The 25,314-nt window shown below is 38.9% G+C and overlaps 1 protein-coding gene across 1 annotated transcript in view; it reads right to left on the bottom strand.

The window, feature by feature from the left end:
* The window catches only part of TENM3 (teneurin transmembrane protein 3), a 2,452,009-nt gene that overhangs the window by 2,276,975 nt on the left and 149,720 nt on the right, over nt 1-25,314 (bottom strand). The window contains exon 2 of the mRNA XM_086379882.1: nt 7,573-7,609. The gene's annotated coding sequence lies outside the window, so the exon portion shown is untranslated. The remainder of the gene's footprint in view (nt 1-7,572; nt 7,610-25,314) is intronic.

Raw genomic sequence — 25,314 nt, 5'->3', positions numbered from 1 at the left:
TATGACCAACCTAGATAACATATTCAAAAGCAGAGATATTGGAACACGTGTATACCTGTGGTGGATTCATGTTGATATATGGCAAAACCAATACAATTTTATAAAGTTAAAAAATTAAAAAAAAAAGCAGAGATATTACTTTGCCAACAAAGGTCCGTCTAGTCAAGGCTATGGTTTTTCCAGTGGTCAAGTATGGATGTGAGAGTTGGACTGTGAAGAAAGCTGAGTGCCGAAGAATTGATGCTTTTGAGCTGTGGTGTTGGAGAAGACTCTTGAGAGTCCTTTGGACTGCAAGGAGATCCAACCAGTCCATCCTAAAGGAGATCAGTCATGGGTGTTCATTGGAAGGACTGATGCTGAAGCTGAAACTCCAATACTTTGGCCACCTCATGCAAAGTGTTGACTCATTGGAAAAGACCCTGATGCTGGGAGGGACTGGGGGTAGGAGGAGAAGGAGATGACAGAGGATGAGATGGCTGGATGGCATCACCGACTCGATGGGAGTTAGTGATGGACAGGGAGGCCTGGCGTGCTGTGATTCATGGGGTCACAAAGAGTCGGACACGACTGAGCGGTTGAACTGAACTGAACATAGAAATGATGATAAAATATTTGAGAAAATGATATATATGAAAATTTTGTGTTTTCCTTGTAAGAGTTGCTGCCCCCAAAACACATTTTCCTCAGGAATAAGAATACTTATAATATTTATAAAACACTCCAGATTTTCAGTCTATAAGTCTATTCTTTCTGGGCTTTTAGCCAAGATGTAGAAACACACTGATAACTCTGGTGACAAAATTTGTATCACCTAGGTCATTATTATAGCTACAGATAAAGTACTTGAGTTGTGTGCAATCTATAATTCTATTTAACAAAAAGAAAAAAAAAAGCCTGAATTTCTGTTTTATTTGTATTTCAACTACTTCAGTTCCTTGAGAATATAAAGTTGGGCGTTTATATGATTGAGGACTGGCCATGATGGTCAGCCTCACGTTATTGCAGGTGGGTGAGAAAAGGGAGTCACTGGCTCTTAATCATGAAGCTGCTAAAGGGCATTGTGTTTTAATGACTCTGTAGATGCTCCAATATGGTCAGTAGCTTTACTCCCCAGTGTTCTTCTGGGTTCTCTCTGCTCCTCTGCTACTTCTTCAGAAGACACAGGCTTTCTGTGTCTTCCCAAACTGGGAAGAACTGATGTTTGGGATGAGTGAAGCCTGGACAGATGTAAATAGAGGACTTTCTAGCCAAATGCCCTCCCATGCACTGAATAGCCTTCTGGTAGCAGAGGCTTCTACTTCTCTGCCTGCCCTGATTTCTAGCCATAACGGATCCCCTATTGCTAATTAAGAAGAGTGGGTTGATGGCCTTCTGAGTAAACAAAACTTAGAAGATACACAGAGGAAACCCTAGAACCTGGAGATGTGATGTCTCATTCTCAAGCAGTAGGACTTAAAAGTGACTGCTGAGTGGCTTGAGGTAGTGCAGAGCTGGTACAGTCAAGGATGATCAATAGAGAGCATTCTTTGATTACAGATCTGAAGCAATAATAACATATTAATATTTGCAAAGTACTTCCAGTAGTTCATTTCCAGAAATTTACCCCAAGGGAATAAAAAGGACATACATCCCTACAGAGGTGCTCTTTCAATTCAGTCCCTCGGTCGTGCCTGACTCTTTGCGACCCCATGGACTGCAGCATGCCAGGCCTCCCTGTCCATCACCAATTCCTGGAGTTTACTCAAACTCATGTCCATTGAGTCGGTGATGCCATCCAACCATCTCATCCTATGTCGCCCCCTTCTCCTCCCGCCTCCAATCTTTCCCAGCATCAGGCTCTTTTCCAATGAGTCAATTCTAATGAGGTGCTCTCTAGTAAAAAAAACATTGAAAACAAAGTAAATGTCCGTTCATGATGTGCATGACCCAAGAATTATTAGAATGTGGTAAAACGATGCTGAAAGGCATGCCAGGATGTTCAAGACATATTGTAGAGCCCAATATAAACAGGTGATAAAATCATTTATAGAGTATAGCATGAGTCAATGTTCCGACTGGAAACAGACGGCATGCTTAAATTAGGACAACTCTGAGTTTAAGAAAGGACTATTTACAAAGATGTGCTTTGTTCACAGAAACCATAGGGCTGCACAGGAGAATGCTGAGCTCTGCATCCCTGTCAAACAGCTCCTAGAACCCAGGGAGCTGTCTAGGGAAGGTGAGTAAGAGGAGCTGAGTTGTGGCTGAGGTTGCTGGAGGCAACCCTGGAAGAAGGGAACCAGGGAAATAAAACCTGATTCTTCCTCTGCTCTCTCCTTTTGACATCTCTCACTCACTGAACCAAAAGGAGCCAGAGGGCAAGGGAGGCCTTGGTGCCTTTTGGGATAGAAAGATGGATGGAAATTCATCTATCTAAGAAAATAATTGAAATAGGCCTGCACAGGTGTAATCAAATTTTTATGTCTAAATAGATGCATCAAAAAGTAGGAAAACACACAGAAATGTCAAAACACATAGAAATATCTCAAGGGGTGGTATGATTGGATTATGGTAAATTCTTTTTTTTTTTCTCCTTTAAGTTTACCAGTCTACTGGCTATAGTGGTACTCTTTTGACAAACATTTTTTCATTGCCCAAAGAAATGTTTATCTATATTCATTTAATTATAGAATCTTAAGTTTTAGTATCTATACTTGTTGTCAGTAGGAGGTTTCTATACAGCTAGTACTTGTTTAAATGAAAAAAAAAAAAAAATCACCAGGAATGCTGAGGACAGATACATGGTCCAGGGATGCCTCTAAATCTTTTTCTAAAATTGAGTGAGACAAAGCTATACTTCAAGATAAACATATAAAGGCAAATAATAATATGTAGGAAAAAAGGAATGAATCTTGGGTTTTTTCTACACAGAGAGAAACCCATTAAAGAACAATCAAACAAGTTTTGGGTTCTTTTATACTTTAAATATTTACATAAAATAGTGATTCAAAGTTAGGTTTCATATATATGCCACTAATCAAATCACCAGTGAAAATATGTCACAAGTTGAAAGGTATAAAAAACACAGAGGTAGATTCAGAAATTAAAGAAGTGCCAAGGGCTTCCCTGATAGCCCAGTTGGTAAAGAATCCACATGCAGCTGTAGGAGACCCCAGTTCTATTCCTGGGTCGGGAAGATCCACTGCAGAAGGGATAGGCTACCCACTCCAGTATTCTTGGGCTTCCCTTGTAGCTCAGCAGGTTAAGATTCCGCCCGCAATGTAGGAGACCTGGGTTCAAACCCTGGGTTGGGAAGATCCCCTGGAGAAGGGAAAGGCTACCCACTCCAGTATTTTGGCCTGGAGAATTCCATGCACTGTATAGTCCTTTGGGTCTCAAAGAGTCGGACACGGCTGAGCGACTTTCACTTTCACTTTCATAATCCAAGAAGACTTACTACAGTGTTTTTCAGACATCTTAATGGTTATTAAAAATGACTGGGAGTACTGATCAAAAATAAGAGAGAGACCACCAACCAGGGTGAGAAAACCAATTGTATACCAACACAATGTTCGTGTTAAGAGAAGGCATTCTAACTGTGAAGAAAACGATTTTTCAGTCTTCTAGGAAAAAAATGAATGATAAAATTGAAATTCTTTCAGAAAGGTTAACTTTAGTTTTGAGTGTTTCTCATATAGTTGCAATCCCTCCTAATATACAGACAGTCCTACCTCACTTGCAACCTATTTGAGATAAACTGAATGCATGGATGGATAATCACTTCAAGAATAATCCTCTCATGATTATTTAACCTATCTGAACTTATCAAAATTAACATAGATTTTTTTTTTTCTTAATTAATCAAGAAGCAGATAAAGCATCCATTCGGCCAGCTGGGGAAAATTCATGTTATGACAGATATGGTTGGTAAGCTTTGGCTCAAATACAGCGAACCATTATATTCAAGCAGATGAAAGAACTGAGATGAAAACAAAGGTATTCAAGCACTGGAAGCCAGCAGTCACTTTTCAGCAATAACAGAAAATAAATCCACATAAAATTTTGAGATAAAAACAAATATCAATAATTTAAGTCTTTATTGCTAATGCAGTTGGAATGACATTAAAATTTTCCCTGGGGAATCCACTCTTTTTTTTTTTTTTCTTGCCAGAATCTATTAACTGTGCCCAACAAAATGTAGCAAGCAGGGCCTATTTTGTCAAAAAGCTTAGCAATGTCATATACATATTCCATTATTTAAGCAGAGAGCTCTATTTTAAAAATGAATTTCTTATTTATCATTTGTAAAGTATTCTCATTTTAGGCTTTCCGCTATATACATATATATATATATATATATTTATTTATTTATTTATTTTTTCCCCCAAAATCAAGGGCCCTGTCAACACTGAGTTTATCCTGGCAAGTAGCCTGGTGAGAGTCTGACTTATTGAAGAGCTCAGTCACATTACCACATGCAGTACATTTTGTCTGGTTTTCTTTTTCCCTCCTATTTCCATACATATGAATAAATCTGTAGAAGAAAAATAGCACATAAATTGCTTTTACGTGCTAGAATAATGTCTGCCTACCTGGAGTGGATTGGATGTCAAAAGCCCTAGCACTAACCCATCTTTGCTCTTCTGATGAGCCAAGCAACCTCATCTCATTTCCCGATGAGCAACAATAGATAACACCTTCCAACCTTAGTGGAACTGTTTGACCAAGGAATATGAAAATCTGTGACAAGTAAACACAATTAAAAATGGAAATTATTCTTAAAGTTTGGAAGAAACTAATAAAACCTAAGGGATTGGAGAACGGGACAGAGGATATTTTAAATGGATACAGAGGAAAATGTGTTTACAATTTTCAGAAGAGGCTGGGATATCAATCTCTGTCAGTTTAAAGTTTTTTACAGGCAGTGAGAGAGGGGGAAGAAAGAATAGGAATGAGAGATTGTGCACACACATAGACGCTTTACCGTAAGGATGGAGAGGAAGCAACCCTACTTTTTATAGTTTATAGGGCTGCCTGGCAAAGACTTAATGGCCTCAAATGATTCCCACTGCCACAGAGGTCATCATATTCCCTTGCATTTAGGTTAGACCATTACAAAGCTCATTAAAATGTAAATATTACCTAGGAACGCTATTGAACCATTTTCAACTATTTAACTATCCAATTACCCAGCAGTGTTTTAATAGAAAGCATTGCAAAAAAGGAGATTTTTTTCTAGATAATGGAATAAGAGAAGCAAGAAAAGGGTCCTGCTTCCAAGCTTCAGCATAGAGTACTTCCTTGGTATTCAAGTGGGAACTGGATCCACAACCTCCTGGGATACCAGAACTCGCAAATGCTCATCTCAGGTCAAATGGTGTAGTATTTTCATATAACCTACTGCACACCCTCTTACATACTCTACATTATTTGTAAATTGCTTTTAATACCTAATACAATGGGTGTGCTATATCAATAGTTGCCAATGCACAGAAAATTCAAGCTTAGCTTTCTAGAGCTAAGCTAAATTCAAGCTTGATATCTGGAGCTAAGCTAAATTCAAGTTTGCTTTCTGGAATTTCCTTTCCAAACATTTTTGACCTGCAGTTGGTTGAATCTGCACATGTGGGACCCTAAGTAGGAACATCAAAGAAAAGACAAATATTTAAGATATATAAAGAGCTAGTATTAAATAAGAGTTGTCTGTGTCCACAAATGCCTGGGAACAATCCCCTGATTCTACACACAGACACCACTAACAGAATATAACAACATTTCTACAAACAGTGAGCGAGACACGGTGCCCTCATGTTTATAAATCTCAATATCTTACCAAGTCAGCAGAGCCAAGGCAAAAAGACAGAAGAAGGAAAAAGCATGCCGTAAAACTATTGCTTTATCAAATAGAGCAAGAAGGAGTTTTTCCATAATAAGAAATTAACTCTTAGAAAGTAAGGAACTGACAAGTCACCTTCTGGCATCTTGACGGCAGGCTTGCATCGTAGGTATGATAATATCCAGTTTGAAGAACAGTGAAAGTATTTCTGAGAGGTTAAGGAGTTTACCTCAGATTGCTCAGAGGGTAAGAGCTGGGATTAGGTGTACAAATGAATTTTAATTGACTCCAAAGTCTGTGTTCTTTCCGTCACAGCATGGGAGGGAGTGGGGTGTTGGAACATGCTTGAAACTTTAACTTCTTTTGCTTGTTTTTGTGCAATGTGATCTGAACACTGACTGTAACCTACATATCACACATTTTTATAGTTCAGATTAAACATTAACAAGACTTTGTTGAAATTATTATTAGCTAACACCCACTGTGAAGGGAGAATTTGAACTACGTTTTTGAAAAATATCTCTTGGTCACTTATTCATGGGTTCCAATCGTAACAGTGCAGGACTTTGAAAAGAAGCAGTGTTCCCCCCCTCCCCCAAAATGCTTTCCTTTGCTTACTAAACAACCTTGCATGAGGGTCCTAACGCAATAAATTGACCAAGATCATCAGACCACACAAATACAAAGCATATGAAGAAACAACTTTTAGGTGGCAAAAGAGTGATAATTTATGAATTTACTCATCTTAACAACTTAGCTACACATACAGCTACTTGGTTACTATAACCCACATCAGGGCCCAGTGGCGCAAAGAAAGTGAACCTCTCCTTCCAGCATTCACAAATGGAATGGTAAAAATGTGACAGTCGGCAACCAACGTACAGAAACAACGAGGTATGGAATCAAGATCGGTAAGAGAGATCGATGTTTGCCATGCAAGGTGTTGAAGGGCATCATTTGAAGACAAAGACCAGACCTTTATCAAGAAGCAGACTCTATGCCTGCTAGACTGGGCATACTGCTTAGGGTAGTTATTGCTAGGGTAATTAATAACCCTGTCATGATTTCACTGACCGAATGCTTCAAGATGGGCAGGCAGAGACACAAGACCATGATCTGGTTGCTTCCTGTTACATAATAAACACAGAAAATGCTATACTCAAGCATTTAGTTTACTTTTCAACCTCATAGGATTCTTGAAAATTTAAATACTAGATTGAATCAGCAACAAAATTTAATCCATACTTAAATCCAATATATTACACCAAAATGTTAAAAGTCTATATTTTCAATAAAAGTGTTATTGTCAAATACTACCGAGAAGATACAACCATTTTTCACCCTCAAAATGACTAAGCCAGCCAAGCAACCAATCAAGAAAGATCAGTAGCAAAAACTGCAGGCAAGCTCCAATTGGCTGGTAATTTCCATGAAAAGTGTCAAAAGCCATCCAGAAGTGAAGCAAATTAACAAAACTAAAACTGCATTCTTTGTATTTTACTTCAACAGGTATTTCTTTTAAAGTCACCAGGTTAATTAATTATTCCTACTAAAAGAGAAAAAAGTGCCAGTCTGTCCTTTATATGCAATGTCTCCACCATGAACAATAATCTGGAGCTTGAGATAATTAATACTATATATCCTTGCCTTTGAACAACACAGCTGTCAACCATGAGACTTTAAAATTAATAGGCTCTTCGAAGCTATAAATCAGAAACCATGATAATTTTATATAATAATTCTTAAAATGCACTTACCTTTTAGAGGAAAAGCACAGTTATGGCAGCAAATTGCCTGTTAAAATAAAACATATCATTTATTGGTCTCCAGTAAATAATATAAAGGATGATTCATTGTTATCTGCAGCACAATTATAGGCCAACTTTAAAAACTTTTCCTGATCTCATTAGCTTCTTTTTTCACTAAAAATTAAAATCACCTCCTTGCTTATAATAATTAAACGCCTTTCTGTTCAGTGCATGTGCACTGAAAGCACAAAAGCTAATGAGTTTCATGTTTGAGAGCAAAAACAGAAATTATGGGGCACGTTATCGAGGTCATGTCTGTAGATTTCAGTACCTTCTGCTCAGTGATTGTAATACGACACATGTGAGTTTATGTCTATGCTGGAAGTTTTAAGGGTTAGGTGTTAGAGCAATTTTCATTTCTACTAAATAAAAATAAAATACCAGAGACAAGTTATTAATATAAGATGTACTCTTGTCAAATATTGCATTAGTTATTTGAATTTCTCACATACTTTTCACTGGAACACATTAAAGTCAGAGAGATTTTTATTTACAATGCCTGACAACTGTCACTGAGATGAATCAAAGTCATGGTTCCACACAATATGCAGCCAAGATTGTACTTGAAACAACACTGGCTTGAATCAATATAACATTTAATCCTAATCAGAGGCTAGGCTATACTAGGAGAAATAATAGCCGTAGAAGAAACTCCTTTGACGGTACTTTCTTTCCCACAGGACCTGAATTCATTTTCTTAGAAGCAAAAAAGAAAAAAAAATCAAGAATAATTTTCTTATGAACTCTATTTGCATATGTAAGACTACACAGATGCATTTTTCTCCTACTGTCTAAGTGTATCACAAATCTTGATATTGAGAGGTGCCTCTAGGTATTGAAAAAATATCATTTTAACCGAGTTTAACTGTATCCTCAAAACAAGTTAAGAGTCAAAGACTTGCAAAATTGATAACGTCTTGATACTAATTTGCAAACAGAGCTGGCTCCTGGTGTAAATTCATCTGAGTTCACTTGAGTGTTAAATTGTCAGGACAGGAAAATCGCTTCTCACTCTAGTCCTAGATGGACTCTCTAATAAGATTTAGACACAGGGTAAGAGGCGCTCAGGGATGGAAGGAGAGGTGACCTGATGATGCTGCTGGATGTGGGGCTGGGCTGTGCTCCTGGAAGATCCTCTGTCACCCCCGGTCCCCCAGTCTCGTATGGCCCTTGACCGCCCCCTGCAAACGTCAGGACATGTTCCCTCTCTGAAGATGCCCTTCTCAGCCATTCAGGGCAAAACTGATTAAATCATACAATGTCCACTTGCCCATAGGGATGACTTCTAGGTGTCTCTTTGCTTTGATATAAATGGAAACATTCAGGACAAAAAAATAAAATACTTCAAGTCCTTGAAGATAAATAGTTTTTGTTCCTCAAAACCACCACAATAGATTAATTTCCACAATCTCTTACGATGACTGTCACTCACCTTGTTAGGGGGCCTCCATAACTCTGCTGTGCACACACCTAACCCCATCTCTGATCCATTATCCATACAGATGGCAGAGAACTGTTTCTTTTGTTTGTTTTTGTTTTTAAGAAGGAACAGATATAATCAAGTTTTAGCACTACTTAAATATTTTGGTTATCACTCAGAATGAATGTGAAAACCCTTGACCTGGCTTCTAAGGCTTGTTGCTCTGAAACTTTCTGACTTTTTCTAATTTCTCACAACACCTTCTCATGACATTACAGATACTGGCCTATTTTTCTGCTCCCATCAGTGACCCTCTTCCTGGTCTCAGGCCAGGATCTTGGCCAGTGTGAAAGCTGAGAAAGTCCTTTCACCTTTATGACCTTTGACTTCACTTACAAATTTCAAACTTTTTTTTTTTTCCTCTAAGATTCTTCCCAAGAATCCTAAACTGGATCTCTTTTGCAAAACTGCAATTGTGTTTTGCTCAGTTTTCTCTTTTCAAGACTGCAGAGAGAAAGTTTGAGCTCTGCTTAATTCCCTACAGGTAGAGTGAACCTCAATCTACCATCCAAATGGGGAACTTCTCAGACCAATGAAAGCTAGGTGCCCATGCATTACATGGAATCGAGGAGGACAGGTCTGAGCAAGCCCATCCACGCGGCACACATTCTGTGGAGGAAGCATCAGCTTTATGTGAATGCTCAGAAGGGAAGCCCAATTTTAAGTGAAAACAAGGAGAAGCTGATGAGCCTTAAGGGCTGATGGTTGCCCACATTCTATGTGACATAAAGTGTAAGATGTCCTCACTGTCCCTTTCCTGTACAAAGCAGCTAACATAAAAAGAACCCCCCTAAATATTTTTAAGTAAAATCACAACAGTGTGAGATAAACTTACAAGGTTTTCAGCAGCTGGACCACAGCCCAAATCACTTCCATTTTTGGGCAACCTGGGCTCATTTCTGGGCAAGCCCAGAGCTGCCAATTTCCAGCCTCTTATCAGCTTCTCTCTCCGCCATCAACACATTCACATTTATCAGCTAATTCCCAACCATGGGCTGCAGCAGCTGAAGTTTACTCCTCCACCTGAATGTACTGATGATGGTTTGGATGTGAGGATAGGAGAGAGGAAGCTATTCAACACTCCTAAGAGCTCGCCGCCCTCTTTGTAATCAGGCCAAAGCAAAATCCTCTCTGAGCACAAGTGGGAGCAGTAGATGTCCCCCTCAGACCATCAGTTTTCAAATGAAATCTCCATGGAGATGGGTAAATAAAGAGCTGGCTATATGAACACTGAGGTCCTTGAAATGGGCCTCTTCTTTCAGACGTTCAGTACTCTGGTTAAGTTCGTGCGTGCGTGCGTGCGTGTGTGTGTGTGCATGTGTGTGTGTGAGATACACACTATTGGGGTGAGTGAGGTAATGCATTTTCCTTTATTTAAAGGTTGTCCAACTGTGACTCTTGAAGACAGTGGAATTTAATCACACAGTGGCAAAAGAGTAGATCAAAGTCAAAGACAAGGGGGAGAATTTTATTCGGTACATCACTTTGGCTAAACTAGAGGGGAAAGGAAGTAATGATGAAGGGCCCAAATCCTTATATCTGTTAAGATGTTTCTACTGAAGGATACAGGGGATTCTAAAAAGAAAGACCAATACCATATTTTTTACTTGGATAATCAGGTTAGCAGTATGGTGGCTGGTTACAGTTAGGGAAACAGGCCTATTGAGAGACTTTTTACGGAATCCATAACTGAGAAGGTGAAGAACTTAACAGAGACAGAGGCAATGGGAAGTGAACAAAGGGAGAATTAAGCAACATATGGAGAAGGAAATGGCAACCCACTCCAGTATTCTTGCCTGGAGAATCCCATGGACACAGGAGCCTGGAGGGCTGTTGTCCACAGGGTCACACAGAGTCGGACATGACTGAGGTGACTTACCATGCATGCATGCATTGGAGAAGGAAATGGGAACCCACTCCAGTGTTCTTGCCTGGAGAATCCCAGGGACAGGGGAGCCTGGTGGGCTGCTGTCTATGGGGTCACACAGAGTCAGACACGACTGAAGCGACTTAGCAGCAGCAGCAAGCAACATTCCCAAAATGTTTAAGAGGTATAACTGATGGAGTTTTGACCATCTGTGAACAGAAGTTTATAGAATATCTTCCCAGGTTTGGCATGAGTGACAACAGCTCCAATTTTCAGTTGAGTATATCATGTAAGAAATAAGAAGAATGAGAGGTAAGAGAAGATGATGGGTTAACAGACCAAAGGTTTCAGATTGTTGAAGTTCAGGAAAAACTTGGGAGACTTGGCTCAACCCTTTGGTGTACATCATTCTAATTTTATAATTGAGCAAAATTAAACCAAGACATATATGCTATCTCAAAGGCATAGAGCTACTAGGTGGTAAAGAAAAGATTTTATTTCCTCCAAATTCTGTTTCCGTTGTAGAATTGGCTCCTGACTTTTAAATGCACACCTAAATACCACATTTTTTCATCTATAAGGCAGTGTGGTGTCTCAACCTATGATTTATCTAAGACACTGTGAAGTTAAGATTTAGTAAACGAAAGCAGTCATCTCTCTGCTGAACGTTTTCGTTCCCTTGGTGCGAGATCCTTTTGAAATCTAATTACTGACGGGCAATTACCTTGTCAAAAAAATGATGCAAATGGTCTTGCAGCTCGGCCCTACCATTCCACATTGATTCCACTTAATTAGAGGACCAAAAACCATGTCCATGTCTACGTTGGTGAGGACAGTGGATATGGAGCATGAAAAGAGACCAGATGGCTCTTAGCGTTGAGTTGGCTACCTAGTGAGAGATGTCCTCAGAATCTTTTTTAATTTCTCTTTTTCAGGCTGGCCTCTAACAAGCTTTTAATGGAGATTTTTATTTGTGCATTTCATCGTTGTTATGCAAATCTATTGTTAGTGAATATGCTGCCTCTCTAGCCTCTTGCGAAAATTAGCATGGTTCATTGTGGCTGTAAATAACAACTGTACTCTTTTTGATAGAAAGGACAACTAAAGGGATTTGGGGTTATCTTTTTAGTCTTAAATTTTGCTCACATTGATTTATTTGGATTGTTAACCACAAAACATAAAAGATTATCTCAAATAAGAGTGTGTCATATAATGTCTATTTTGCTCTTTGCTAGAAATAGATGATTACGCTGCCAAGATGCATTGGTAGAGTGATTTATTTTCCTGCATTCCACCCTCCCCCATCCAACTATGCAGAGATATGTTACTGTATTCAACTAAAGTCTTGCATTTTCATAGAGGATAAAAAAAGAATTTGTCATTGTATCGGAAAGCAGAAATATTATTTATCACCAAAATTAGTGGAAGGCTGAGACATCTGTAATTGTGTAGTGTATACAGCAATAAATCCATTCTGGAATTTTAAGAAGTCACATCTAGATGGAAAGAACTCTTTTACTTTAAAGCTATACAGTCCTGTACAAAGTCAATTGTATTTTTTATCAAAAGTGACTGGTTAGAGGTTAAGGATATTGACTTGGGAATCCTACTGCCTAGGTTGAAAGGGCGCTTAGTAGTTCTTTGTTATGGTGTGACCTTCAGCAAATTACTTCTCTCTGCCACTGTTTCAGCAAATGTCAAAAGAGGAAAATAATCACTATCTCATAGGGCTATTATGAAGATTAAATGAGTTAACATATTAAAAGTATTTAGAATATGGCTGGGCACATAATTCACCCTCAATATTAACACCCTCAACTGTTAGCTTTTGTAACAGTTTCAGTGACTCTATTGCTCTACTTCTTGGTATATTATTACCAAGTGATATTTATTATATAAGTTAGGCTTTACTGAATATGAAATACTATATTGCTTCAGTTACCCTGAACTCAGCAGAAAATCAAGTAGTAATAAAAATATGAGTACCAAATACATATCACAAATTTTTTTGCACAACATCTAAAATACGTTGGCTATACAGAGGAGTCTCAGAGTTTTTTTTGTTTGTTTGTTTGTTTTTAGGCGGAGCACTATGCTGCAAGTGATACAAATATACACAGAATCTTTGCCTTTAAGCAAATCCATAATCTAGTAGAAAATGAAATAGGAATAAATACAATGTTAGGTAACAGAGGACTATTTCCATGAGAGAATGACCACAGAAGAGAGAACTGAGGGAAATTGTTGATTTTGGCAGGCAGGCAAAGTTTGGAAAAGATGTCCAAGCTATATCATCTTAAAATATTTTACTCAATTTTAGAACTATGATCTCTAGCCTCTCTACAAAGCTTTTAGTGTCAGGCTAACAGTGAATGCTTTATTGCTGATCATTTGTATTGATGAAAACCATAATTAATCTAACCAACACAGGAGACAGGGGTCTTTATGTGAGTGCACCAAGGAGAACCGGATGAACAAAACATAGAAGGCTCAGAACAGCAAAATCAATCGTAAGAAAGAGTAAAGCTGGAGGCATCACGTTCCCTGATTTCAAACTATATTAAAAAGTTACAGTAATCTAAACAGTATAGCATTGGCGTACACACAGACATAGATCGGTGAAACAAAACAGAACCCAGAACTAGATGTATACAAACACTGTCAATTAATTTATAACAAAGGACCCAAGAATACACACTGGGGAAAAGAACAGTCTCCTATTGAGACTAAACGATCATTTAGTCTGCATCATTTAATGAGAATAAATGATGCAGAGGAAACTGGGCAGCTACACACAAAAGAGAAAACCAGATCCCTAACTTACAGACCCCTGCTGCTGCTGCTGCTGCTGCTGCTGCTGCTAATTCGCTTCAGTCGTGTCCAACTCTGTGCGACCCCATAGACGGCAGCCCACCAGGTTCCGCCGTCCCTGGGATTTTCCAGGCAAGAACACTGGAATGGGTTGCCATTTCCTTCTCCAGTGCGTGATAGTGAAAAGTGAAAGTGAAGTCACCCAGTCGTGTCCAACTCTTCTCGACCCCATGGACTGCAGCCTACCAGGCTCCTCCATCCATGGGATTTTCCAGGCAAGAGTACTGGAGTGGGGTGCCATTGCCTTCTCCATACAGAACCCTAACCACACATAAAAATTACTTCAAAATGGATCCAAGACTTGGATAAAAAATCTAAAGCCATAAAACTCTGAGAAGAAAACATAAACTGTCTTTGACACATCTTGGAAATGATTCTTTGCATCTGATGACAAAAGGCAACAAAAGCAAAAATATGCAAGTGGGACTGAATCAAACTAAAAAGCAGAGCACAACAAAGGAAATCATCAACAAAATTAAAAGTCAAGCCACTGAACGAGAGAAAATATTTGCAAATAGTATCTCTTAATATGTTAATATCCAACATACAAAAAGAACTCACACACCACAACAGCAAAAAGTATATCTGGTTAAAAAATAAGATCTGAATAAACATTTTTCCCAAAGAAGACATACAGGAGGCCAGTTACATGAAAGGGTGTTAGGCAGTACCAATCACTGGAGAAAAGCAAATCAAAACCAAAATGAAATGTCACTTCACACCTGTCAAAATGGTTAATAATAAAAAGACAAAAATAACAAGTGTTGGTGAGAATGTAGAGCAAAGGAAACCCTTGTGCCCTGTTGGTGGCAACGTAAATTGATGCAGCCACTGTGGAAAACCATATGGAGGTTCCTCCAAAAATTAAAAAGTCAAATAAGCATATGATCCAGCAATTCCACTTCTGGGAATATATGTGAAGAAAACAAAAGACTATGGCAAAGAGATATTTATATACCAGTGTTCACTGCAACATTATTTTTAACAGTCAAGATTTGGAAATGACCTCTGGGTCTGCTGATGGATGAACAGATCAAAAAATGCGGTATGTATATACAGTGGAATACAATTCAGGAATGAGAAAGAAAGAAAATCTACCATTTGCAACAACACGGATAGGCTTAAGGGTCTTATGCTAAGTGAAATAAATCAGACAGAGCAAGACAAATTGTAACTGAAATCCACAAATCCACCACCATCACCACTACAATAAATAACCAAGCTCATGGATACAGAGAACACTGCTAATTACTGGTGGGGGTGGAGTGGGGGGAAAGGTGAAGGGAGTTACCAAACACAAATTTCCAACTATAAATTAAATAAGCCATGAGGAGGGAATAGCATGGTGACGATAGTTACTGATAGTGAATTGTGTACTTGAAATTTGGCTAAGAGATCGATCTTAAAATTTTTCATTACTAAGAAAACATTGTAACAATGTACGGTGATGGATGTATGGGGATGGACGTCAACCAGACTTATTGTGGTAATCATTTTGCGATACATACAAATATCAAATCATTATGTTGTATACCTAGAACTATGTTACTTTTCAATTATATCTAAATTTAAAAGTGCTATTAAAATGAACAAAGCCACTTAAATACTGTCAGAGAACAAGTGACACACTCCCAGTGGATGGGAGAGGCCACTGCATTTTGTATAACATTGAAAGTACATTCAGAAGATGTGACACTTGATCGAAGATACTAATGAATGACAAGCAGCCATCAGTCTGGGAGGAATCCAGCAGTAGGACCTTCCAGGAAGAAGGAAGTCCAACAGGGAAGGCATGGATGGGGATAAAGCTGCTGCAATCTGTAAGCAGAAATCCTCTGAGTAGGAAGGCTTCTGAGCACGGTCAGGAAGATGGGCATAGGCCCAGGTTTTGACTTCAGGGTGGTTTTGTAAGTGCAAAAGGGACAACACTGAGGTTTGGAAGGAGGGCTGGCACTGGTCCAATTTATATTTTTAAAATTCTGTTGTTGTGTCAATTGCTAGCAAGGGTCAGGGGTGGAAGCCAGGAAAGCAGTTAAGAGGCTATTGTAATGACCAAGAAAGAGATGATGGGGGTTGGATACAGCAGTTACAAGTGACATAGAGACAGAGGGATGGTGCCAGAATGATGCTGGGATATAGAGCTCCCAGGATTTGCTGATGTGAGAGAGATTGGATATGAGACAGAGAGAAAGCACCATTAACTCCCAAGTCTCAGGGAGGCAAAATAGGATATGCTGCCATTTACCAAGATGGGACTGAAACAGGAAAAATAACAGAGAATTGGGGAAGAAAATATTTCTGTTTTATCAATATCAAGTGTGTGGACCACACTGACACGTAAGTGGTAATGTTGCATACATGATTCTAGAACAGAACTTGTCTCACTCAGCAACAGGGAGTTTCAACCTCCACACTATTCACTCTTAGTCCAGATGCTTCTGCCCTGTGCTGTGAACTACCCTACAAAGAGCACATGCGTCTCTTGCCCCTCTCTACCGGATGACAGTATATCCCTCACACAGTTGTGTTGAAAATGTTTCCAGACACTGCCAAATGGTGGGAAGGCCAAATTTCTGGGCTAGAGATACACATTTAGGTATAAAAATAAAGGCTGAGTTTGACACTGGGAAGATGGATGATCTCATGAGAAGAGGTGGGGGAGAGAGAAGAAGGCTCACCCCAGGGGACTCTGAAATCAGAATCTGAACAGAGGAGGAGGGTCTGGCAAGGCAGACAATTAGGCAGAAATTAAACCTGATGAGTGTGGTGGGTTGGACTCCTGGAGAGGCTGTTCTTGCCAGCAGGAGAGAGTGAATATGTGTGGTTCATAAGAATGAGCTTGATTAGGTAAACAAGGGCAGGAAAACAATGCTTCCAGATCACTGTCTTCAGAGAACTGGCATCTAAACGCCATGAGGCAGCCTCGGTGTGAGAATTTCCATCATCTTCAGTTATTTTAGCAGGATATTCTGCTGGGCAAGGGTCTGATGAGAGATGGTCATCAGCCCTTCCTCAGTGTATTTCGCTGTGTTTAAGGCAGGGTGCCAATGCTCCTCCCAGGTATCTGCATAAAAGATGGAGGTAGCTCCAGAGGACCCTGAGTTCCTAACTGTCGTCTGAATTAGAACGTTATACAAACACATCCAATGGTCATCCTTGGTCATCTAAATCGCTAATGACCAAGGCCCGATCGAGAAGGCCAAGTGTTCCTGGGAGCAAAGTTACCCTGAGATTGAAAGGAGTCTAGGACAGTCAACTAGTCTTTAAGGACACAGAGTCAGAAAGGATTGCTACCCTGGGCGGGGCATCCCTCATAGCTCAGCCAGTAAATCATCTTCCTGCAAGGCGGGAGATCTGGGTTCGATTCCTGGGTCAGGAAGATTCTCCAGAGAAGGAAATAGCAACCCACTCCAGTATTCTTGCCTGAAGAATCCCAAGGACAGAGGAGCCTGGTGGGCTACAGTCCACGCAAGAGTCAGAAACCACTTAGCTACTAAAACCACCAACTACCCTGGACCAGCGTCTTTCAGGAAACCTTTCACATTCACCGTGTAGATCCTGTGTGCACTGAGGGAGGGGCAGCGATGTGTGTATGAATTGAATGAGCTACATTTCCCAAAAGCTGAAATCTCGAGATTTAAGAAGCCTGACTTCATCCTCTGCAAAAGAAAGTCATCTCAACCGAAAAACATCACAAGAATAGTGGGAGAAGTAGCTTCTAGAGATGGTGACTGGGTGGGTTAGTGGTACCTGGAACTTGGCCAACAGCAGCGGCTCTAAGTTCACCATAAGCAGTGCTACCCAGATGCTCAGCTCCACCTTGACTGACTCAGCAGTGGCATTTGAGCTAACAGTGGACGGGATAAGGAGGTGGATCTGTATAGATGGATGCAGAAGGCTGGGAGGTAAGAGGGAGGGAAGGTTGAAGAACTCAGCCAGGAAGAAATTTATAATGTCTATTTCTTTTTTTTCCTCCAGAGTTAAATATACTGGATCAAGAGATACACTTAAAATCTTAATAGCTACTGACAGACTATACTTTAAATAAAGTTATAATTCATAATCCACTGGTAAATTAAGAGTGTCAATTTCCCTACACTTTCACCAGCTCTAGACGTGAATCCACATGGCAATCTGATGGGTGAAAGAAAATGAGATCTCATTTTGCTCTAATTTGGATTTCATGTCCACTATTGAAGGCAAATTTCTTTTTTTTTTTAATTTTATTTTATTTTTAAATTTTACAATATTGTATTAGTTTTGTCAAATATTGAAATGAATCCGCCACAGGTACTTAGCTTACTTTTATTCTCATTCCTGGAATTTGCCTGTTCATATACTTCGCTTATTTTTCTGATAGACTCTTGATCTATTTCATATTCACTTGTAGAAGTTCTTTTTATATTAAAGGCATTAATTGTTTGCCATATTTCAGAAGATCATCTCATTTAACACGCATGTATTTCTGCAAAATGGTTCACACTGAGGCAGGAAGTAGATGTCCCCACGCCCCAGAGAGGAAAGCAATTGGCGATTCATTCCTTGTGGACTGATAACTCCTAGACAAGAATAGCAGGACAATTGAGAGAGGAGGCTGGGCCCTGCCCAGATAAGAGATGAAAGACCACGTACTTTTCATTCTCAAAGCCAGGATACCTTCCTGACTACACATTCACAGAAAGCCTCCTTGGAGGTCAAAAATGGAGGGAGTGTCATCCTATGGTAAGTGATGCCAACTACCCAAAGTCCTCTTTGGCAAAACTAATCTCGGCTAAGAGATGCATGTACACACGTGAGAGGATACAGAGATAAACCAAATATGGACTCAGAACGAGGCAAATTAAGATGACTGACCAAAGGAACCCTGGAAGAAATGTCCCATAAAAATGATTCACAAGACTGCAACTCTGAGTCTGCGGGACTGTGTATCCATAGGCATAATACTCTTTTCCTCCTAATAAACACTTTATTTGTTTCACCCCTTTCCATCTTTGTGGGGAATCTTTTTTGCAAAGCCAAAGGGCCAGGCCCTTGTCACTGATCACTGGTCTAGTGGCTAGGGTTTGGTGCTCTCATTGCCATGACCCCACTTAATCTCTGGCCAGGAATGGAAACCTTGCTTCAAGCCTCTGCAGGCTGAGCCACCCAGCTTCAACATGTTCCCATATGTCATCAGTGTGGGCCTGGGCCTCATACCATCTGCTGCTGCTGCTGCTAAGTCGCTTCAGTTGTGTCTGACTCTGCAACCCTACAGACAGCAGCCCACCAGGCTCCTCTGTCCCTGGGATTCTCCAGGCAAGAATACTAGAGTGGGTTACCATTGCCTTCTCCAATGCATGCATGCATGCTAAGTCGCTTCAGTCATGTCTGACTCTGTGCGACCCCATGAACAGCAGCCCACAAGGCTCCTCTGTCCACAGGATTCTCTAGGCAGGGAGAGTGGAGTGGGTTGCCATTTCCTTCTGATACCATCCACAGAAAGACTGAAAACTTAGACAACTCCGCTGTGAAGATTTGGAGATGCAAGCCCTAGGAAAGACTAGCATTCCTGTGTTAGGAGTGGTGTTCTGAATGATGCGGTTGTCTGAATGATTAAGATGTGGGTCTAGAACAGAACTGCCAAAAAACTAAATAAGCTGATTCTTCTAGAATACGTATGTAGCTCACCATTCTGCTTTGAAGGACACTTCAATTGTTTTAAGCAGCCATAAGTCTCTCTGTTAAGATAGATTTTCCAAACAAAATATGTTCCCTGAGGTACAACTGTGTTTTAAGGGAGAAAAAATAGTCGGTGGCCAAATATATTTTGAAGTGTTTTTGTAAAGTGTTTTTATTGAAGGATTCTGCAGACACTTTTAAAGGTTAATGTTCATTATGAAGCTCTAAGTAAAACTCGAATGTGTAGAATTTCCAAAAGTATTGAACTACAGTCCTTTGAGATTTATTTTTCAAAGTATACCACCACAAATAGTATTCATAGAATAAAAGTTTTATAAATGCTTGCTTAAGGAAATATCTATACACTCCATTGTAAGTGAATAGCTTTCCTGGGATATTTGCCTTAGCACTGCCATCTTGTCACCACAGTCATTCAAACAACAGCAAAATGTGCATAAAATTACTAGGGGACCATTTGAGAAGATTCATAAATTCAAAGTTTAGGTTGAGTTGGAAGAACCTTAATGAAGTTAGAAGTTGTAGAGTCATTCTCTGTGCATGTGTGTGTTTACACCCTGTATCTCCATGAAGTTTACCAAAAGGAATCCTCTTAACTTAAATAATATACAAAGAGATAGGTACACAGAGATGGGAACTTAATTTACTGAGAAACCTTTACTAAACATATAGAGCTAAAACAAAACATAATGTTTAAAATATTTTTAGCATTTTTGCCTATACTTATGATGGATTTTAACTTCACTTAAAAACATTAGATCTCTTCTTTTAACAAATTTATTTGCTATTATTTTTCAGGATTTACCCTGAATTCACTTAATTTTAAAATTTAGTGTTAATTTTGCCCATTTTAATTTATGAAGAAAGGTAAAATGATAAGGGATTAGTACATGATTAAGAGAATTAATTCTCATAAATAACCTCTATTGACATGATTTGTTCATTGTCCATTTAAGTTGCAGCAACTATTGATAAAATGTAAATAAGTCACAGATAAGTATTCCCTCTGGGTTCCTAAACTTGCCGTTTTACCTGTAGCTCTCAATAATTACTGGTTGCTTCACTCTCTAGTACATAGGAGCACTTGTAAAAAGCAAGATTATGCATTGCCTATTAAAGTCATTGCCAGCATCTCAGAAACTGAAGTAAATGCTTTCACAAGTAGCATTTCCAATGAATAATGCTGAAATCAGACTTTTTTTTTTCCCCCCATTGAAAGGGCCTCAAGTAGTTGGCTCCTTTCCCATCGGCTACTTTGTAACTGTGAATATGACAACATGACGGTGATTCACAGATGCCAAAATATGACGAGCAGAGCAAATCTGTGTTCCAGATACGATAAGGTGAGAAAGACGGAACTCTCGGCCCCAGGTGATTTCCACAAAGACACCGACATACAGTGGGCCTCACTATCTCCCCCATGCAGCCGCCAACTTTAATAACCAGAGAGGGAGAGAAACGCATCTAAAAATGCAAATGGATGAAAAAATAAAACTGGGTTGCATAGTAACATCTTAAGCAGATTTGAGAGATGTATGTTTGGGAAGCCTAAGCTTCAGCCCTGGAAAACGCTTTTTGTGTATTCAACACATTTGGGGTTAGAACTGAGAAAAATACATCAAAATTATGAGTGGCTTAAAAAAAAAATCCCTTCTTCAATCCACCAACCTTCTAAACAATGTGATATTAAGCAAAGTTTTTTTCTGGTTTTTACCACAATATTTAGAAGCTTATTATAAGTGTGCATCTGCTCCGTATATTAGGAGCTGTTGTTACATCATTGGAAAAGAAAAACAAACAAAAAAAAAACCCAGCAAGTTGCATCTTTGAAAGACCAGGTACGTATATGATCATACATACCACTTCTCAGTTTTTCACTGCAGTATTCAAGAAAAATAGAAGCACTGTTTTTACTTGTTGCGCATTTGTGTACAATTTTATTCATATATTCTGATTCCTACCAAGTCTGATTGCAAATTAACCCATGTAAGTGCATAAATGGTCAGAATTTATATGTAAAATCGATGTTTCTCCCTGTCAAATCCAAGCTATGCTTTCATTACACATAATATAGATGAATATTGAAGTAGTTTTACCAGAATGATGAGAAAATTAGAGATATTTTATGCTAAACTGCACCTAAATAAACAGTTCAAAATCTAATTTGTAAATAAGAAAAGGCAATGTGTCTTTTAATTCATCACACTGACATTATTTGGCTATATCTGTATATGTTACACAGCGGTAGTGTTTTTGAAAATTACATAGTACAGGAAAAATATAATTTTAGTGTAGATGTTTTCCTAATTGGTTTTCAAGAAATGTTCCATGTCAATTTTAATGTCAAGATATAAATACACCGAGAAGTTATTTAGAGATGGCGAGCTCTCTGAGACGAGGAGCCTTATTTGTTTACCATAGTATTCTAAGCACTTAGCAATGTGCCAAACATATAGTATATGTTTAGTAAGTATTTGTGGAACTATTTAATGAATACATAGAGAAGTGAAGTCAATTAAATAAATGAGGCCTGATCAAAATATTTCACAAAATAGCCAAACTTAGCAATTACTGTAAAATAAAACTATTTCATGCCTAACTCTATACATTAAAAATTGGATTTTTTAGCAAGGAATTACTCAATATTTCTTCATGATTTTTTTCTTTTTTTACTGGTGCCATGTAGTGGAATAAAGGACCATTTACTGCCTAGGAACCATACTTTCAAAAGGAGTTTCAAAAATACTTGAATTCTAAAATATCATGCTGCTTACTCACAGCAAGTCTATGAAAGAAGGCTTGTTGAGCACTAGATTGCACCTCTTCTTCTCAGCCAATCTGACATTCAGGATAGACACAAGGGCTACAGTAAGATGTTCAGTTAAACATTCACCCACACAGGCTTCACACGTTCTAACAGCATGCTTATTATTGGGTGCTTACTATAATCTAAGCACACATCAGCTTCTCTACATGTATAACCTCACTGAAGTCAGTGTTAGTGTTATCCCCATTATACAGACAAGAATATATAGGCTCAGGCAGGTTAGGAACTTATCCAACGTCATCTACTGAGGAAGTCTTGGCATAGGGCATAAAACAGACAGACAGAAAAAATACCTAATTTCTCAGATAGAGAGAAGAATCATTATAAAGGATATTAGGAGTCAGGAGAAGAAATTTAGAGAGACTAAAAGGATATGCCCAAAAATATAAAAAATGGGAGCACTCAATAGTTTTAATCTGAAACACAAACAAATTTGTAAAAGCTACTAGATTAACCTATACAGGGGAGACTCAGGTTCAATCCCTGGGTCAGGAAGATCCCCTGGGGAAGGGAATGGCAAACCATTCTAGTATTTTTTTTTTCTTTCTTTCTTTCCAGCATACTTGCCTTGAGAATTCCACGGACAGAGGAGCCTGGCAGGATACAATTCATGGGGTCAGAAAGAATCGGACACGACTGAGCAACTAACACTTATCTATATAGATTATAGTGAAAAGACCAAGACATTCAAGGTAACATTTGAATATAAAATGGAACCAGGTCAGTACTAAGCTCCAAGAGGTTTTTTTTCTTTTTCTTAATTTGAAGTATTGGTTGTTACGATGATCTACACCATCTCATAAGATATGGACTTTTACCATTAATAGAATAGATTTTATAATTTAATATAGCAAAGGCCTATCATTAATATATAAAACTATTAATATTTAACATCCCAAAATAAGTTATTATGCCAAAATGGCCCAGAGGAAAAAAGAAAGAAAGTCCAACTGTGGAATGAAATCTGTGTCCAAACTAACTCTTAAGGAGAGCTTCTCATTTGACTGGATTTGTAACATAACTACTTTGCAACTAAATAGATAGAGTTCTCTCTCTTCTTTCTGTGTTTATTTTTCTCTTTCCCTCCATCCCTCTGTCTTTTCTTTCAACTCCTATTACTTCCTTTACTCATAAAAGCAAATGTACCTTAGAGGAATCTACAAAGAATGCCTGAAATATTTAAAACTTTGTGCACTACTTAATATTAAAAACTGCTCCTAAGGGAAACGCCTATTAAATGCCACCTTCGGCTACTACTATGTTATAAAACTTAGTATTAAAATCCTCACCATCAGTAAAGGCCTAGAGGGGGTGATGAGTATACCATGTAAGGGAAATAATCAGGTAAACATACTGGAACTAGACAAAAAAGATCATAATGACCCGGATAACCACAATGGTGTGATCATGCGCCTAGAGACAGACATCCTGGAGTGTGAAGCCAAGTGGGTATTAGGAAGCATCACTACGAAAAAGCTAGTGAATGTGATGGAATTCCACCTGAGGTATTTCAAATCCTAAAAGATAATGTTGTTAAAGTGCTGCCCTCAGTATGCAAACAAATTTGGAAAACTCCGCAGTGGCCAGAGGACCAAAAAAGGTCAGTTTTCATTCCAATACCAAAGAAAGGCAATGTCAAAGAATGTTCAAACTACCACAAAATTACACTCGTTTCACATGCTAGCAAGGTAATGCTCAAAATTTTTAAAGCTAGGCTTCAACAGTATGTGAATCGAGAACTTTCAGATGTTCAGGCTGGATTTATAAAAGGCAGAGGAACCAGAGATCAAATTGCCAACATCCATTGGATCATCCAAAAACCAAGAGATTCCAGAAGAACATCTACTTCTGCTTCATTGACTATACCAAAGCCTTTGACTGTGTGGATCATAACAAACTGGGGAAAATTCTTCAAGAGATGCAAATACCAGACCACCTTACCTGCCTCCTGAGGAACCTGTATGCAGGTCAGGAAGCAAAAATTAGAAACAGACATGTTATAACAGACTGGTTCCAAATTGGGAAAGGAGTATGTCAAGGCTGCATATTGTCACTCTGCTTATTTAACTTATATGTAGAGTATATCATGTGAAATGCCAGGCTGGATGAAGAACAAGCTGGAATCAAGATTGCTGGGAGAAAATCAGTAACCTCAGATATGCAGATGACACCACCCTTATGACAGAAAGTGAAGAGGAACTAAAGAGCCTCTTGATTAAGGTAAAAGAGGAGAGTGAAAAAGCTAGTTTAAAACTCAACATTCAAAAACAAAGATCATGTCATCCATTCCCATCACTTCATGGCAAATAGATGGGGAAACAATGGAAACAGTGACAGACTTTATTATCCTGGGCTCCAAAATCACTGCAGATGGTGACTGCAGCCATGAAATTAAAAGAAACTTGCTCCTTGGAAGAAAAGCTATGACAAACTTAGACAGCATATTAAAAAGCAGAGACATTACTTTTTTTGACAAAGGTCCATCTAGTCAAATCTACGGTTTTTCCAGTAATCATGTATGAATGTGAGAGTTGGACTATAAAGAAGGCTGAAAGCCAAAGAATTGATGCTTCCTAAATGTGGTGTTGGAGAAGACTCTTAAAAGTACCTTGGACTGCAAGGAGATCAAGCCAGTCAATCTTAAAGGAAATCATCCCTGAATATTCATTGGAAGGACTGAAGCTGAAACTCCAATACTTTGGCCACCTGATGCAAAGAGCCGACTCCTGAGGAAAGAACCTGATTCTGGGACAGACTGATGGCAGGAGAAGAAGAAGATGAGATGGTTGGATGGCATCACTGAGTCAATGGACCTGAGTTTGAGCACACTCCAGGAGATGGTGAAGGGCAGGAAAACCTGTATGCTGCAGTCCACAGGGTCACAAAAAGTAGGACATGACTGATCGACAACATACTGGAATTGGATTAGAGGATCCTTACTTGCCAATTTAAGAATTTTCTACTTTTATC

The sequence above is a fragment of the Bos grunniens genome, chromosome 27 (genome assembly GCF_055505025.1).
Source record: "Bos grunniens cultivar Pamir isolate PY7600 chromosome 27, Bosgru_T2T1.0, whole genome shotgun sequence".
Taxonomy (NCBI): Eukaryota; Metazoa; Chordata; class Mammalia; order Artiodactyla; family Bovidae; genus Bos; species Bos grunniens.
This window is presented reverse-complemented; position numbering and strand designations above follow the sequence as displayed.